The sequence below is a fragment of the Tenrec ecaudatus genome, chromosome 8 (assembly GCF_050624435.1).
Source record: "Tenrec ecaudatus isolate mTenEca1 chromosome 8, mTenEca1.hap1, whole genome shotgun sequence".
NCBI classification, from domain to species: Eukaryota; Metazoa; Chordata; class Mammalia; order Afrosoricida; family Tenrecidae; genus Tenrec; species Tenrec ecaudatus.
The window spans coordinates 154,124,215-154,139,183 of record NC_134537.1 but is presented as its reverse complement, the minus strand read 5'-3'; the positions used below and the strand labels follow the sequence as shown (position 1 = coordinate 154,139,183).

Genomic DNA, 14,969 nt, shown 5'->3' with positions numbered 1-14,969 from the left:
GAAAAGGCAATTATACATTCATTTTCCTCATGAATATAGATGAAAACATTCTCATCAAAATCCTAGCCAGAATAATCAAACAACATATCAAAGATAATAATAATGTGTCATGACTAAGCACAATTCAAGAATGATTCAACACTGGAAAAAAATCATTCAAGGCAGACTATCACATACATTTTTTTAAAATCAACAAAGAAAAAGCATTTGATACAATCTAACACCTTTTCCTGATAAAACTTTCAGCAAACTATGAGCAGAAGTGAAATTCCTCAATATAAAAAAATGTAAATATATAAATATAAATAAAGCATACACCAATAACAAAAGTCAATAACTAACACTCTTCCCAGTGGAGAAGACTGAAAGTATTCCCTTTAAGAATTGAAATCAGTCAAGGACACCCTTTGTCATCATTCTTATTTAATATTGTATCCAAGTGCCTGCCCAGACTTAGTAAGTCCTAGTAAGAAAGAGAAATACAAGATATCCAAAATAGTAATAAAGGAGAAAAACTTTCTCTGAATATAAGTGATTTTAAAATGTGATATGAGTGAGTGTTTTGTGTGTGTGTGTGCGCGCACGTGTGTAATTGCAGTGAATTTGGTTTGGGTTTGGTGATTTAGTGTTGTTAGGTGGCTTCTGGTTGGTCGTGACTATAGCAGCCCTTCGTACAACAGAACAAACATCGTTCAGTCCTGCCCCTTGTTTTGTTTATTATATACATTGATATATTTATAATGCATACAAATATACAAGTATAAATTCCCTGCCAAATCTATATATGGTCTATATAGGAATATATTTGTATCAGCAATTCATACAACCAAAAATGAATACAGCTTAGCATTGGTGGCTGTGGTGGTGGTTGCTGTCAAATCCATTCTGACTCATGGCAATCCCGTGTGTGCTCAGTACAACGGCTCTATATGGTTTTCAAGATTATGATTTTTCAGTAGCAGATTGCTAGGCCTATCTTCCAAGACACTTTTGAATGGGTTGGCATCACCAAACTTTCTGCTAGTAATTGAGTGCTTGTAGTTGGCAAGGGGTGGACTGTGATAGTTTATTGCGCCAACTAGGACACTCTGGTGGTGGTATGGCATAAGCCAACCTCAAGGTTGTAGATTCAGACCCACCAGGTGCTTCGTTTCCTCAAGAGAAAGTTGAGACTAGATGCTTCCAAAGGACTCACTGTCTCTGAATCTCTATATAGGGTCTCCATATTAGGAATCAACTCAATGGTACTGAGTTTGGGTATGGTCTTCAAACTTAATTTAGATCTAGGCATGGATTACAGAGATAAACCATGGTGAATTGATAGAAAGAAACAACTCTGTACATTTAAAGTAGAGCTTTTATATCCCTCCTCTGCACAGGTAGACGTGTAACGTACCCTATAATTCCAGGGAATCGCTGTCTTGTGAGTTGTAGAAAAACATGCATACAGTGAAACTATGTATTAGGAAAACTAAAGTGCAATTTTATTCTGGGAAGTAGATTCTTGTTTTAAGTTAGGGAAGTTATTTTATTTATGTCTATCCATCTATTTTCCAAAATAGGCTAAAGGTTAGGATAAACGGAATGATCTTAAATGATGATTTTCTTACATAAGAACTAATAATCATGGTTTTGAGGCATACAGACCTTTTATCCCTCCAAGAAAACCACTTTCATTGTTTTCTATAATTTTGAGTATCAACCCATATTCCATTTCCTGTCTATTTTCATTTTCTAATGATGGCTTTCAAACACTAAATTTTTCTTCCAATTTCCTAAGTTCCCTGTACCTTAAATTCTACTCTTCTTTGTTGTATGGGTTTATTTACATGCCCTTTTAACAAACAGTATTACAATGAACTCACAGGGCGACAAACTTATGGTAGAAGTGTTACACTACTGCATTTCACACTTTCACCGTCATTCTCAGTTTGCCACTTGCCTTGGCCCAATTAAACCTAATGGGAATATTCTATGAAGTGGTGTCCACCTCAAAAGTTATTCTGGCTTGTGTTTATTTTCTTGTTTATTTGTGTGTTTGAGGAGTGAAATGGAAGTAAGACTAGAAAGATGAGAAAAGAATGTAATTTTTAAAAAATTGTAATTTTCAACTGAGGATGTAAAGATGCCTTCCCAGTTTCTGGGCAAGTGAGAACTCTTCCCACCTCCTCTCTCCTTTCTTCCCTCCCCCACTCCATAGTGTCAAAGCTGACTCCTAGGTGCTGGGGACCCATCCAGTGTTCAGGTATTATTGCAGGGGCTGAAGGTATTCCAGCGTGTAGTCCCTCTACCCCTGGGCGTTTGGGAATTACCCATGTGAACTTTTCTTCTTTGCGGTGATATTTCCAAATGTCTGAAGAAAGGAAGAAACTAACGATTTTCTCCATTTTTCGTGTCTCTATCACATCCCGCTTTTAAATTCTTTCTGTGAGACTAAGGAGAGGCACGATTTTTCCTGCCAGCTTAAGTGACAACATTCTTTAAGGGTTTTTAAGAATTTGTATCCCTGCTGACTTCATGCAGCCTGTAAAATTCAACTAAAGAGCACCATGGAGGGGGCTGGCGGGGGGCGGGGGCTAACAAAACAAAATTAGAGTTTAAAAGGACAAAACTACCTAAGAGCTGGCGATTAAAAATTAAATTCTCACACTGAGGATTTCAACACTGCATTGCAAATGAAACTTAAAAAAAAATTAAAATCAACCTTCCTGCCCGATTAGGCAAAGATCAGGGTTTAAAAGATCAGTGGACTTTCCCCCACCCCTTGGCACAAGTTTGCAGCTTCTTGTCTAACCCCAGACGCTGCCCGGAAGGTGACAAACAGGGGTACGTGTCTGTGAGTCAGAGAAATGGCACCGTGACTCCCACAGTTGATGCAGATTGCGGCGCGAAGGCTGATCGCTGGAAAGAAAGAACTCGGGTAAACTGGTTTTCGAGGGGGAGAAAAATCGACAAAGATGAAAAATTAAAGCGTGGGAGGTTGTCTTCATTGCACCCTGTCCCAGTTGTCGGAAGACACGCCGTCCAGCTCGTGAGCCGCAGGCTACGCAGTGCGGTCTGCAGTCCGGGCGCGCGGAGCCGGCGCTGGACCGCAGCCCCGCCGCCCAGGAACGCGCTCAGCTGCCGCAGCGCCCAGGCCGCGCGCTCGGCTCCGCGCGGCTCCTCGCTCCGGGTTTCCGCGCTCACCAGAACGCGGCGGTTGGGGAGCCCGGCGGGAGGGGACACCGCGGGCTGAATCCCTGGCGTCTTGGGAACGCTTGCCTTTACTCCGTAGCCTTCTCCAAGAGTTTGACCCAATGAAGCCTGGACTGGGCTCTGGGACAAGCAAGTTGGCGTCGAGAAAGAGGCCGTGGCTTGGGCTCACTACCGGAGGCTCTCAGCCTAGAGAGAGCACGTCTGTGATTGGCAAACTCGTCTAGCGGAGTTTTTCCTAGACGAATTAGGTAGCCTAAAACTGGACTCTCCCACTTGGGTTCAAGAGCCAGCTACCTCCTGTTCTAGAAGGTTGCACCCTCTAGAGCCCGGTTCCTCACCCCCAGCACACAAAGGTTAATTCTGCAGGTTTCCTAAATGCGCTAAGGTGTGTAGGTGTCCAGGGGCTTTGCAAATGGTAAAGCACTACGCAAGGAGCACGTCATTCTTAACGACACCCTAAGATTTCTCTTCCCCCCAAAATAAAATCCCTTCCTGATCGCTAACCCCAGAGTTCTTCTACCACCCCCACCCCTCTCCCTGAATTTCTCCGCAATGCTTAGCGCAGTACCTGATACTCTGTAGGTGTTCAATGAATCATTGTTGAATGAATGTACGTACCACACACTGGGAGGGTTTGATCAGGTTGGAAACATCTGGGATCCTCTTTTTTTTTTTTTTCCTGGTAGGGAATCAACCAAACATTTACTGGGCACTACTGCTTGCCAAGTCTTCTAGGCTTTGGCAGACCAGTGTAGAGCGGCGGAGGAGGGAGGGGGGTTGGCAATCGGGTGCATCAGCCAAGGACAGAAAGAGGACTTTTAAAAATTGGCTTCACAGTACCAACAACTCTGGATTTGGAGGCTGGCCCATCACCCCATCACCTACAACACATCACCAGAATAATTCAGAAAATATGTATTTCTTAAATGCATACAGAAGGGGCTTATGGGTCTTTTATTCAAGTCCGCACAGATTAAGCAGCCGACTCCGGGCCCAGTTTTCTTCAACACACACTTCTTTAAAGTCTCCTCTGGGCCAGGACCATGCTGGACCATGCTTAAAGGACACGGTTGTCAGTTTTCTCAACCTTAAACCCGCTGCTGAAATGGTGCACAGCAGGAAAAAACGCGCCATAACCCTTCCTTCTTGAGTCAGAGGAACGTGCTCACAGCTTACTGGGAGTTTTCCTTCTCAGAAAGAGATTTCTGTAGTTCTCTTTCACCTGAACACAAAACCAAACCCAAAGCCATTTGCTATCCAGTCGAAAGCGAGGCTGACTCTTAGTAACTCTATGGGACAGACTGCCACTGCCCATAGAGTATCATGCAAGCCTATTAATCATTAAGGGAGCAGAGTGGCACATTTTTCTTCCACGTGGGGACCTTTCAGTTAGCAGCCGAGCGTGTAACCATTGCGCAAACACGGCGCCTTTCTTTTGCGGCAAGTTTTGCCTCACAGCCTGGCAATGGATTTGGTCTGGATGTTGGCTAGGGCTGAGACTGGCGGGAAAAGCTAGATCCACTTTCTGCCTGGGGCCTGCGCCTTGGGCTACCTGGCCGTGGGCCCCCAGGCGGGGCGGGTCTAGCCCGGCCGCCCCGCCCCCTGGTTTGCCCAGGTGCGGGTTTCCTCTACCGCAAAGCTCCCTTTTCCCACCTACCGTACTTTCCTTTAGAGCTTTTGTTAAAATGCGGAGATGCGGAATCCATCCGCGGTAACTCCGAGCCCCTCCGACTGAGCATGCGCCTAGCAGCTCTTGGTCTCTGGCTCCGGAGCTCCCCAAGAAACGGATGCGGAGCTAGAAGAGGGAGGAGGGAAGAGGGAGGGGGGGCCGGGAGAGGCGGAGGCTCGCGCGCCTGCGCACCCAGCTCCAGGGACCCAAGGTTTTCTATGGGATTCCCAAACTGCTGCAGAGATTTACCGGAGCGTGCGGCGGCGGCTGCGGGACCGACACGGCGGGATTCGAGAGGGATTTAAGCCACCTAGAGCTCTGGAGAAAAAGAGCGCAAAAGAGCCACTCAGAGACGGCTTAACCGTTTATTCCAATTAAATATATATTTAAGAGGAAAACAAAGATCTTGAGTTTTCTCCTTTGCTTTAAAGTGACCGTGCGCAGCGCTCTAACTGTAAGTGAAAAATACCATCTTCGTTGCCTTTTTGCATGTGTAGCAGGGTGATGCTTTGGCTGGTGCCACCAGCTTCGCATAGATGCATCTAAATGCATCGTGCCAAGGGTTTCGGTTCATCCTGGCCGTCGAGATGTGCTCTTCGTCGTGAGGGACCTTTTGGAGCAGTGGAGGGGGCAGAAGGGGTGTGTTTAGATGCGGTTTGGGGGGCTGTCTTGGATGCCTAGGAGATAGCTGAGACTGCGGTGCTTTCTTCGTATCTCTCTATAAATAGACAGGGTTCCTTCCACAGATGGAAGTAGCTAATTGGACGGCTGTGAAGTTTTCTGGTTGCGGGGAAAACTGTGGAGCGGTTGTAATCCAGTAGCAGCCTGGCGCCCCTGAGGTGGGTGCACCATTTTCCTCCCCGCGGAAGGGGAGCAGAGGGGTTGGCTAAGTAAAATTGAATTGGACACGATGGTAGCAAACAGGGATGTGAAGTGTTTTCGACCCACGGAGCTAGGTAGGCGTCACGGGACCACCATTCCCTCTTCGTCTTAAAAAAAATCATGCCCCAGTCTTTCGCTTTTCAGTTTTCGTCATGATGGTCTTTGGGCAGATGAGGAAAAACGTTGGTTCTCGCCGCACCGCACCGTCATCAGCATCGGTTGAAACAGAGACTCTTGAGTGGCTGAATGGGGGCCCAAACTAGTTACCTGCTTTTGCATTCCACATTGTCATTCTGGAATGCGTGATTGAGAAACTGGAAGCCACGCGTTAAGTTGTGTAGTGTTTCTTTAGAGGAGAAAAGGTCGTTTTGTGTCTTCACGTAAAATGGGTTGTTGCTTGCCTCCAGACTGGAAAGGGGGTGTCTGCAAGGTCACATCCCTGCGGAAATGAAATTGCTGAGACCCTCCAGGGGTGCTGGTGAAGTGGGGTGGGTGGGGAGGGAAGGGGTGAGGGGCATGGGGAAATGATACTGCAGGAGCGAGCGTGCTCAGCCCTGCGCGGAGCTGCGCCTATGCGAGTGTGGGGAATCCATTTTTCCCTCAGAGTTGCCCTCCTGTCTATATTTTGGAGACTGCGAAGAGATGGAAATGCAGTTGGGTGTGGGAAACAAAAGCTGCCTGAGACCTGTGTGCCACTTCCCACTGGAGGGAAACACATCAGGTGTTTCGTTGGTGCTTATTAATTTTGATGAAAGCCATTTCCGATAGAAACACACCCAAAAGGAAACTCTTGTGGAAATGCATTTCACCTCCACGCCTTATGAGCCACGTGTCCGTGCGCGCTGCAGGGAGGTATCCTGCATCACTGCACACTCTCCTCATTAGTGCATGCTCATTGAGCTTCAAGTGTTTAATAACCCCAGAAAATGCTGCCCTGAAACAGCTTGGTAGACTGGAATGATGCAGGCAGATGAGAGAAACTTGTGGAGAGTATTACCATAGCTGCTGGATTTCTAGGGGGGGGGGGAAGCAGGGTCAATCTGGGGGGAGGGGGTGAAATGAAATAAACACATCATCAAAGAGGGCAGATAGTCACAAGATTTTTACCCCTTTATTGGTCTAACTGTTTATGGGAACCTCTTAAAGGAACTTATCATTTATTTAGCTGGATGAGATTTGAATAGAAATTTTGAGAAAAGTCTCTCCATGGAAATCCAGAATATAAATCACACTGCCTTCTCTGTTCCTTCCTTCCTTCCTCCAAGCGGACATGCCCATCATTTGTCACGGTTGAGCCATATTCCTTGTCATCCCTCTGGAGTTGGCACTGGTTCAATGCTTAGTACAGGTGTTGCACCCCACTGTTAATGAGTGGTGGGAAAGAGGGGGTGGTGTCTGGTATTACATTTCATTGATATTTGGTCTTGGATTCCCTGACGCATAGGCTGATGGTAATAGCGTGTCAAATTAGAAGGCATCTCGGGCAATCCCCTAGTTTTGCAGAGGAGGAAACGGAGGTCCAGAGCCATCAAGCTAGAGAAAAGTCAGTTGGCTTCTAGTCTATGGAATAAGACATTGAAACATCATGTGCAAAGAAAATCCTCCCTCCCTTCTGCCCTTTCCAGCATCCTCAGCGACATTGCTGCAGTCTCCATATAACCAAGTGCCTGCTTTGAGATGGTCTCCAGTGGTCCTTTAAAGATCACCAAGCTTCAATGCTCTGCATTCTCTTGCCTTTGAAGATCTCTGTCCATGTCGCTTCTTTTGCTCCTCACCTCTAACCCCCACCCCCACCCCCAGTGGCTGTTTACTATGGCCTCCCTGGTCTCCTCTGCACCTCCATTGATTTGGAATTCTCCATCCAGCTGGATTCTGCAGCTCCTGCTTGAAGACAGCCCAGGCCAGGCTTCTTCTCTAGTGCCCCCAGGCTCTGTTAACCAGAATCCAGCAGTGAATCCAGCCTTCCGAGATCCTGCAAGTGCCATCGCCACTCTTCCCAAACTGATGCAACTGCGGGCATTTGGACCCGGTGGAGCAAGCGAGCATGCTGCAGTGTAAACAGTACAGGCCCTGCCAGCTCTCCCTAGAAGGTAGAGTCCTAATCAGATCTACCTGTCTAGGGCTTTCATGGAATTCCCTCAGAGAAAGTCACCTACAGAGAAAGGGGGAGGGAAAGCAGAAGAATGCTTGACTGGTTTAACCAGAAGAAGAAAATCGTGCAGGTTTTAGGAAGCTTTAGAGCTTTTAAACACACACACAGCTTTTTGTTGGGCTGCGTTTACTGCACAGAGGCGGTAAAACGGGCATACCAGCCTACCCATTGGCCTGTCTTCTCTCCTTCAGTCTTTCTCTTTCGTTCCTTCTTACCTTCCTACTTTTCTACCTTATACCTTCCAAGAACCTATGAAATAAATTTCTAGGCCTTTTAAAGATAATCTCTGCACTCTGGCTCCTTCTCCAGAAGTAATATCTAAGGTACTCAGAAAGAAAACCAAGACCATATCAAATTTCCCCTTAGGGAACTAACTTGGATTCTTCCCTGTGTTAGCTGTCTGAGGAGAGGCTTAAATCATGAGAGGTCAGGCCAGAAGTAGGCAGAGTCTTCTTAAAGACTAGCTGAACACTCCTTGAAGTTGTTGAGCAAGTTGAAAAAGGAGCAGTGAATTTCAAAGCACACTCACCAATTAGCAATTTAATTTAATTCCACCCCATGGTAAACTTTACTGAATTGGAATAAGCTTTATCTTGAATACTCTGTATTCCTATTGATCTCAGCCCAGGCATCACCTGGTCTTGTAAATGGTTTCTGGAAACAGCCCTTTTGGACACCGGACACCTGGGCAGATATCCAGACACCCGTGGTAGCTACTACTTGCCCTTCATGGATTAGGATACATGAATCACATTCTGTCATAGAATTGCGTGATTAGGCATGTTTTTCTGGGCAAGCTAGAGGTTACCTCTCAGGAAGGATTCCAAACACCACTCAGGAACTTCATGCAGATTTCATAAAATGACCATACAATATCAATGTCAAATGTGTGGTTTCCTAATGGGTGAAAGCAATGTGTTTTCATATTGCTCTATGTCTTATTGAGTGATTTCTATTGGCCTAAAATTAGTCACTGCTCAGGGAAGTTCTTTTAATAGAAAGGATCACATTCAATTGATCTAAGGTTAAAATTGACAGTGTCTGTTGCAGTGATACATATAGTATATACACACATTAATATTCTTGAAGTACCACATGGAAAAGTGATACATTAATGAATAACCAGCCTATCCTATTGGTTAAATCATATAGTTACTAGAATGTGTGTGCCAGATGGGACACATATATATGACCCAATCTGATGTCAGTAGCGTATACAAAACAAAAATTTTTATATGAAAGGCATGTCTAAGTATTAAAGACATAAAATTATCGTGAGATTGCAATATTAACAGCCATTTTAATGTTTCCACATTCCGAGTGCAGTGACTTTCAGAGTCGGTACTCTGTCCTATATCAACTGAAGAGCTATTCCAAAAGAAACCGCTGACGGTGTCTTGTTCATTATAACAGGAAATGGAATCTTTCTACAAAAAGACTATGGTCCCCTGTAATTTAATTTCTAGTGGAGCTATAAGCACACTACATTAATAAAAATTCTACTATATACATATCTTTTTATTTATTTGTATGAATTGGTAGTAGTAAGCCTAAGACTGTGGCATTCCACTTATTTAATGATAAACCTTCTGAGGTGTTTGCACCTGTTCACACAGAGAAGGGACTGCGACGCTGCATTTCTCATGTCCGGTTTGTTCTTAAAGATCACATACATATGCTTTCTTAAGTGAATCAGAGGAGTCTGAGTTGCTCTCAGCTTGATTCATTGAGACTTTTCCAAATGGAAAGATCTCGGAGTTTCTTTCAAAAGCACCTAATGAATGAAACCGAAATGGAATCACAAATTACTGACGAGACCTCAGAGAGATGTGACATTGTAAGAAGGTGCCTGTGAAGGCATCACAGAGATGTGCTCTACCCTTCTCAGCCAACTTAAAGCATGGAAAGCAGATAAGTTGTCCTGCTTCTTCAATTTTCTCTGGATTTCACCAGGGTCTGGCTTCACTGTACTCACCACATATATGAACTATTATGCTGTTACCGATGACTTATTTTTAAAAATGATAATGCACAGCAGGTCCATCCATTTGTTGAGTTATTTGCAGATGATCAATCTATTTCATATGGTTCTAAATTACAACCAATTAAAGCTTGAAGCCATTCACAAGGGGCCTTCAAGTAGACTGTATTTCAAAACCCACGGCTGAACTTTATATTTAAAAAAATATTTAAAGCATAGATTATAAAAGGAAAATATTTTCAAATGATCTGAATTTATTTGTCTTTAAATTCTTGCTCATATACGGTTTTTTTTCCTTTAAATTCTTTTATTTTTATTTAAATTCTTCCTCATTTGGGGACTTTTCCAAAATATGGACATATGTCATTAATTTTTTTCCCTTCTTTGGATCTTGCTTATAACTTCCTAGACCCTGAGAATCTACAAATTTTGGAGGTGCTGTTCATAAATCGCTTTTGTTTCTTTTTTTGCAAATCATTAACATGTTAAATGAACTTTGAAACCTGGATGAATATTCTCTAATGCAAGTAAATGGACCTGAGTGTTCTGTGGTTTTCAAATGTTTCTTGCAGCTTAACATGCCTTAAAATAGTAGATCTTGGCACTTTAGAGGTCTCTGGCGTTTGTATTTTACATTTGTTTTGTTCATGTGTAATTAAAGAATTTACTGCTAGTGTCTTGAAACGCAACCTTGAATTTAGGAACAAATGCCTTATTGGATGGAGGTCCTTCCAGAATTATCACTAAAATGGAAATATTTATTAGAGTACGATGTTATTTTTAATGTATCAAGCTGTGCTGTCCAGGTGTGATTGTTAGTTAACAATTTCAGTTGGTGAAAGCCTTTGGCATTAAAATGTTGATTCGTGAAATTGCAGTGTTTCTGAAATTTATATGTAAGATTGCTTGCTATTTATATGTAAGATTGCTAATTTACATGTAAGAATAACCTCTCTCATTTTCAAAGTTCAAGTGGGAAACCTCATGAGAAATGAAAGGAAATTGTGAACGAAACGTAAAATTCTGTGTACAAAATTATTCTGGTTTCTTTTAAATGGTACCAAGGGTAGCCTTCCCTTGGGAGGCGACAGAAAGCCACCAGCGTGCCTCTGTTCACTCTCAGTCTGTGAATAAGAAAGCGCAGCCCTCCCCAGATTGCAGGTGGCTCACAGGAAATCACGAGAAGAAATGCAAGCCAGCTATGTCAAACCGGACAGACTTAGCTAGACCTGCGACTGAGTAAGTGTAGCCTCTGGGCCTCAGTTTTCACTTAAAATCATAATGCACAGGGTTCTTGAACAGGACATGGAAGATAATATGAGGGCACGTCAAAAAGTATAGGTGTAAAATCATAAAAACCTTCATTAAATAAAAATGTCAAAATGGTTTGTCAACATATCCTCCATCGAGGTCTATCCTCTCCGGAAGGCGGTGTTTTCTCTGCTTTAAGCCTTCCCCGCTCTTGGCTTTCCACTCTCTCAGGGCCGCAGCGTGGGCATCCTGAAGGCTGAAAATTGTGCTCCTTGGAAATTGTCTCCAAGTTTTGGGAACAAGAAACTCTGAAGGGGCTGTCGGGAAAATGTGCTGAGGCTCGCTAACAATATTCTCATAGGACAGCCCTTGGTACCTGTGAAGAATGTGCATCGGGAGAGGGACAAAATGTCCAAAGCGGCAGCGCATCTTCCCGGCTCTTTTCCCTCACCAATGCAGGTTTTTGTTTACTCGTTCAGCTTATGTAATAAGCCCCCGTGATTTTTCTGTATCTCAGGAGAGAACCCATCAATATCAACCCCTTGGAGTTAAAAAGCAAACACACAAACACTACCCAACAACAATTGCAGAGACCTGGGCTGACCCCTCTGTCTTGCATTTAATTGGCCTGGATCAGCCCAAGGAGAAGCTAGTCTTCTGAAGGCACCCGAGTGAGACCAAACCAAAACCAAATGGACCGCCATGCAGCCAGTGCCGACTCTGACCAACCCCGCTGTGGGTTTCCAAGACTTTACCTGTTTACGGGAGTAGGAGCTGCTGGTGGTTTCGAACTGCTGACCATGTGGTGGCAGCCCGAGGTGTGCTTGCCTGCAGCCATTCAGTGATCACAAAGACATGTGTAAACATCTTTTGTTGGACATCCACTCATACATATATGAACTGGAGATTTAATATACTTTTTGATTTATCCTGGTAAATATTTATGGAGGCTTCAAAAATTTCACGGAAAAATGGAATTGAAAGATAAGGGAATTTTTTTCCATGAACTTGTTGAAGCGTGCAAATGCACACATATGTTCACGTGCTAAAAAGGAGTCTCTCAGTGGTACACAGTTAAGGATGGCAATTCAAGTCCAGTCTGAGGTACCTTATAGATAGATACAGATATAAAAGGCCACTCAATCTTATGGAGCAGAATTCGACCCCAACATGAGGGTATCAAGCCTCAGTACCAACTTCACAAGCAAACTGAGTGTAACCAAATACATTTTTTCAAGACCATACCTTTAACTGCAAGTAGCTTTTTAACAAGTGCACACATAAGGGACACTAGAAGGTCTAGTGAAACGATTGCCGTTCCCTTTTCTGTGTTTCACTGTGAGCTGCATGAGAGACCATCGCTCACCTCCTCTAGCTTCCCTATTACCACAAGGCAGAGGGCAGGCCTGCGCTGCCCCACACCTTTCTTCACCCTGTTCTGACACCAACGGTTCCTCCCTTGGCGTTCTACTTCTGTGCTGGATTTGACAGCCCATGCCAACAGCCGCACCGAACTCACACACAGCATAATTCGCAATGTTGTGGAAGTTGCTAGGTTACCACAAATCAAGATCAGTACATTGTAAGCCATTGGTTCACAGCAACAACCCTCCTCGGCCAGCAGCTAAGACACTCTGGTCCTCAGCCTCTCAACCGCTTGGTCCTTTGGCCTCTGCCTCCGTAACCAGGAAGCCTGCTGGCTGCTCTGGCTGCCTCCCAGTCTCCCAGTCTCCTTGCTGCTTCTCTGCTATGAAGACACATCTTGGAGTGCTTTGGCCACCGATTCCTTGAGAAGACCTCTACTTCGTTTCTGGAGGGAAATCGTCTAGACTGGTGCCGAGGTAACTCCACTAATGCCTCTGAATCCTCCCCAAGCCTATATTTCTGTACGGTTCCACCTCACAGAAAACAGAACAAAGTCTGTCATGCAAAAGCTTCTTATTCCCAGAGCAAGTGTACAGTATTGTATTCTATTTCCAACTTCCTGCTAATTAAAACTATATTAAAAACATGACACTGTATTCCAAAAATGAAACCATGGAGTTGGTTTGGGCTCCTGGTGACCTGATAGGACAGAGTCGAGGAGCCCTGGGGGTTTCCAAGACTGAATCGTAGCTAATCGCCACTGATTTGAGTTCCCTCGTGTGAAAATAAGGGTGGCATTGCCTCTCCTTTCTACTTCAGAGTTACTGCCAGTTTTTGGTAAACCTTATGAATGTACTCCACAGATTACACAGTGCCATGTGAGAGTGAGAAAATTATCATTATTATTTAACGCTATGGTTTTAATTTAGCCTTGATAAAAATAAAGGTAATTGGAGACCTTGTACAAATTGCACTGAAGTTATATAAAGTTAAATGAGTTCCCTATCATTCCCCCCCGCTGCCCCGGCTCCCGAGATAAAATGACCAGTTCCATGTATAGCTGTAACCAACTCTTTGTAGTTAAATTGGGGAAGATGGAAAATTAGAATTTGAAGTAAAATGATTCTGGAGGGAAACCCTGAATTATTTGAAGGTTTGAGATACATCTGTATTGTCCTTATTTACTTTGGAGCCTCTCGTGGTGTATCTGTAGAAATTGGCTCACAGTCGTTTCCTGGTAGAGGCAGCATGACTCACTTTGGAGCAGAATGCTTGCCGAAAGAAAGGTAGCCATGGCCCTGTCTGTGGGTCGGCTTCAGCTGGGAAGCTCTGGAAGTGCAGTGTTTAGGCTTTGGGGATTAAGAGAGGCCTATGAGTCAATGTCCACTTGATGCCAATGAATTTGGTTTTGAGTTTTATCATGGTAATGAGGAGCCCTGGGTTAGTGTTCTCTCTGTCAGGGCAAGATGAGGTTTTCTGCCCCCACACAGATTTTAAGTCACAGAAACATAAAGGAGCAGTTCTATTTTGTCCTGTAGATTCACCTTGAGTTGGAATTGATTCAGTGGCAGGGAGTTTGGTTTCTGATAGGATGGTGAGAAAAGGAGCCAAGTGGTTACCAGTAATGGACTGGTGACCCCAAGGTTTGCAGTTCAAAATTCACCAGCTACTCCATTGGAGAAATGAGTAATATGCTCCCTTAAAGATCAATAGCATTTCTACGCCATCTTTTAGGGCTGCTGGAAGTCAGAACCAATGTGATGGCAGTGGACTTGGTTGTTTTTAGTGATGGAAACGGTGAACACTGATGATCACGAGGCAGAGAATGTCAAACTGGCAAAATGATATTTCCCCATTAATCTAAAAAGCTGCCGATTGGAATCCACCAAACAGTTCTGCAGGTAAAAAAAGGCCCAGTGATTTGCTTCCCAAGACATTCCATCCTAGAAAACCCTATGGGGTAGTTATACTGTCACATGAGGTCAGTATGAGTGGAAAATTTATTCAATAATACCTAGCCACTGCCAAGAAACGAAGCAGCATGTGCATATAGGCCAAAACAACATAAGAATAATGAACCTGACCCATGCACAATCAGAGTGGAAAGCAGTATGGCACCACCGAAAACAACTGGGAACGGAAATCCCATATGATCCAACAATCCCTCTGCTGGGTATATGCCCTAAAGAAGTAAGAGACATAGTATGGTGGACACATGCACTCTCATGTTCATCCGAGCACAGTTCACACAAGCAGGAAGTTGGAAATAGCCCAAGCAGCCATAAGTTATTGTTGTGAGGTACCACTGAGTTGGTTCCAACCCATAGGGACCATATGAAGGACAGGCTGCAACTCTGCGTGGTTCTTGCCATCCTCACAATGATTTCTGTGCTTGAGCCACAATGTCAATACATCTCTTTGAGGGTCTTCTCCCTCTTCACTGCCCCTCTACTTTACCAAACTTGATACCCTCC

General features: G+C 44.2%; 1 protein-coding gene across 1 annotated transcript in view; it reads left to right on the top strand.

Annotated features, from left to right (window-relative positions):
• Positions 1-5,094: 5,094 nt before the first annotated feature.
• VSNL1 (visinin like 1) overlaps positions 5,095-14,969 on the top strand; it is a 134,303-nt gene continuing 124,428 nt past the window's right edge. Inside the window, exon 1 of the mRNA XM_075555819.1 lies at positions 5,095-5,318. The gene's annotated coding sequence lies outside the window, so the exon portion shown is untranslated. The remainder of the gene's footprint in view (positions 5,319-14,969) is intronic.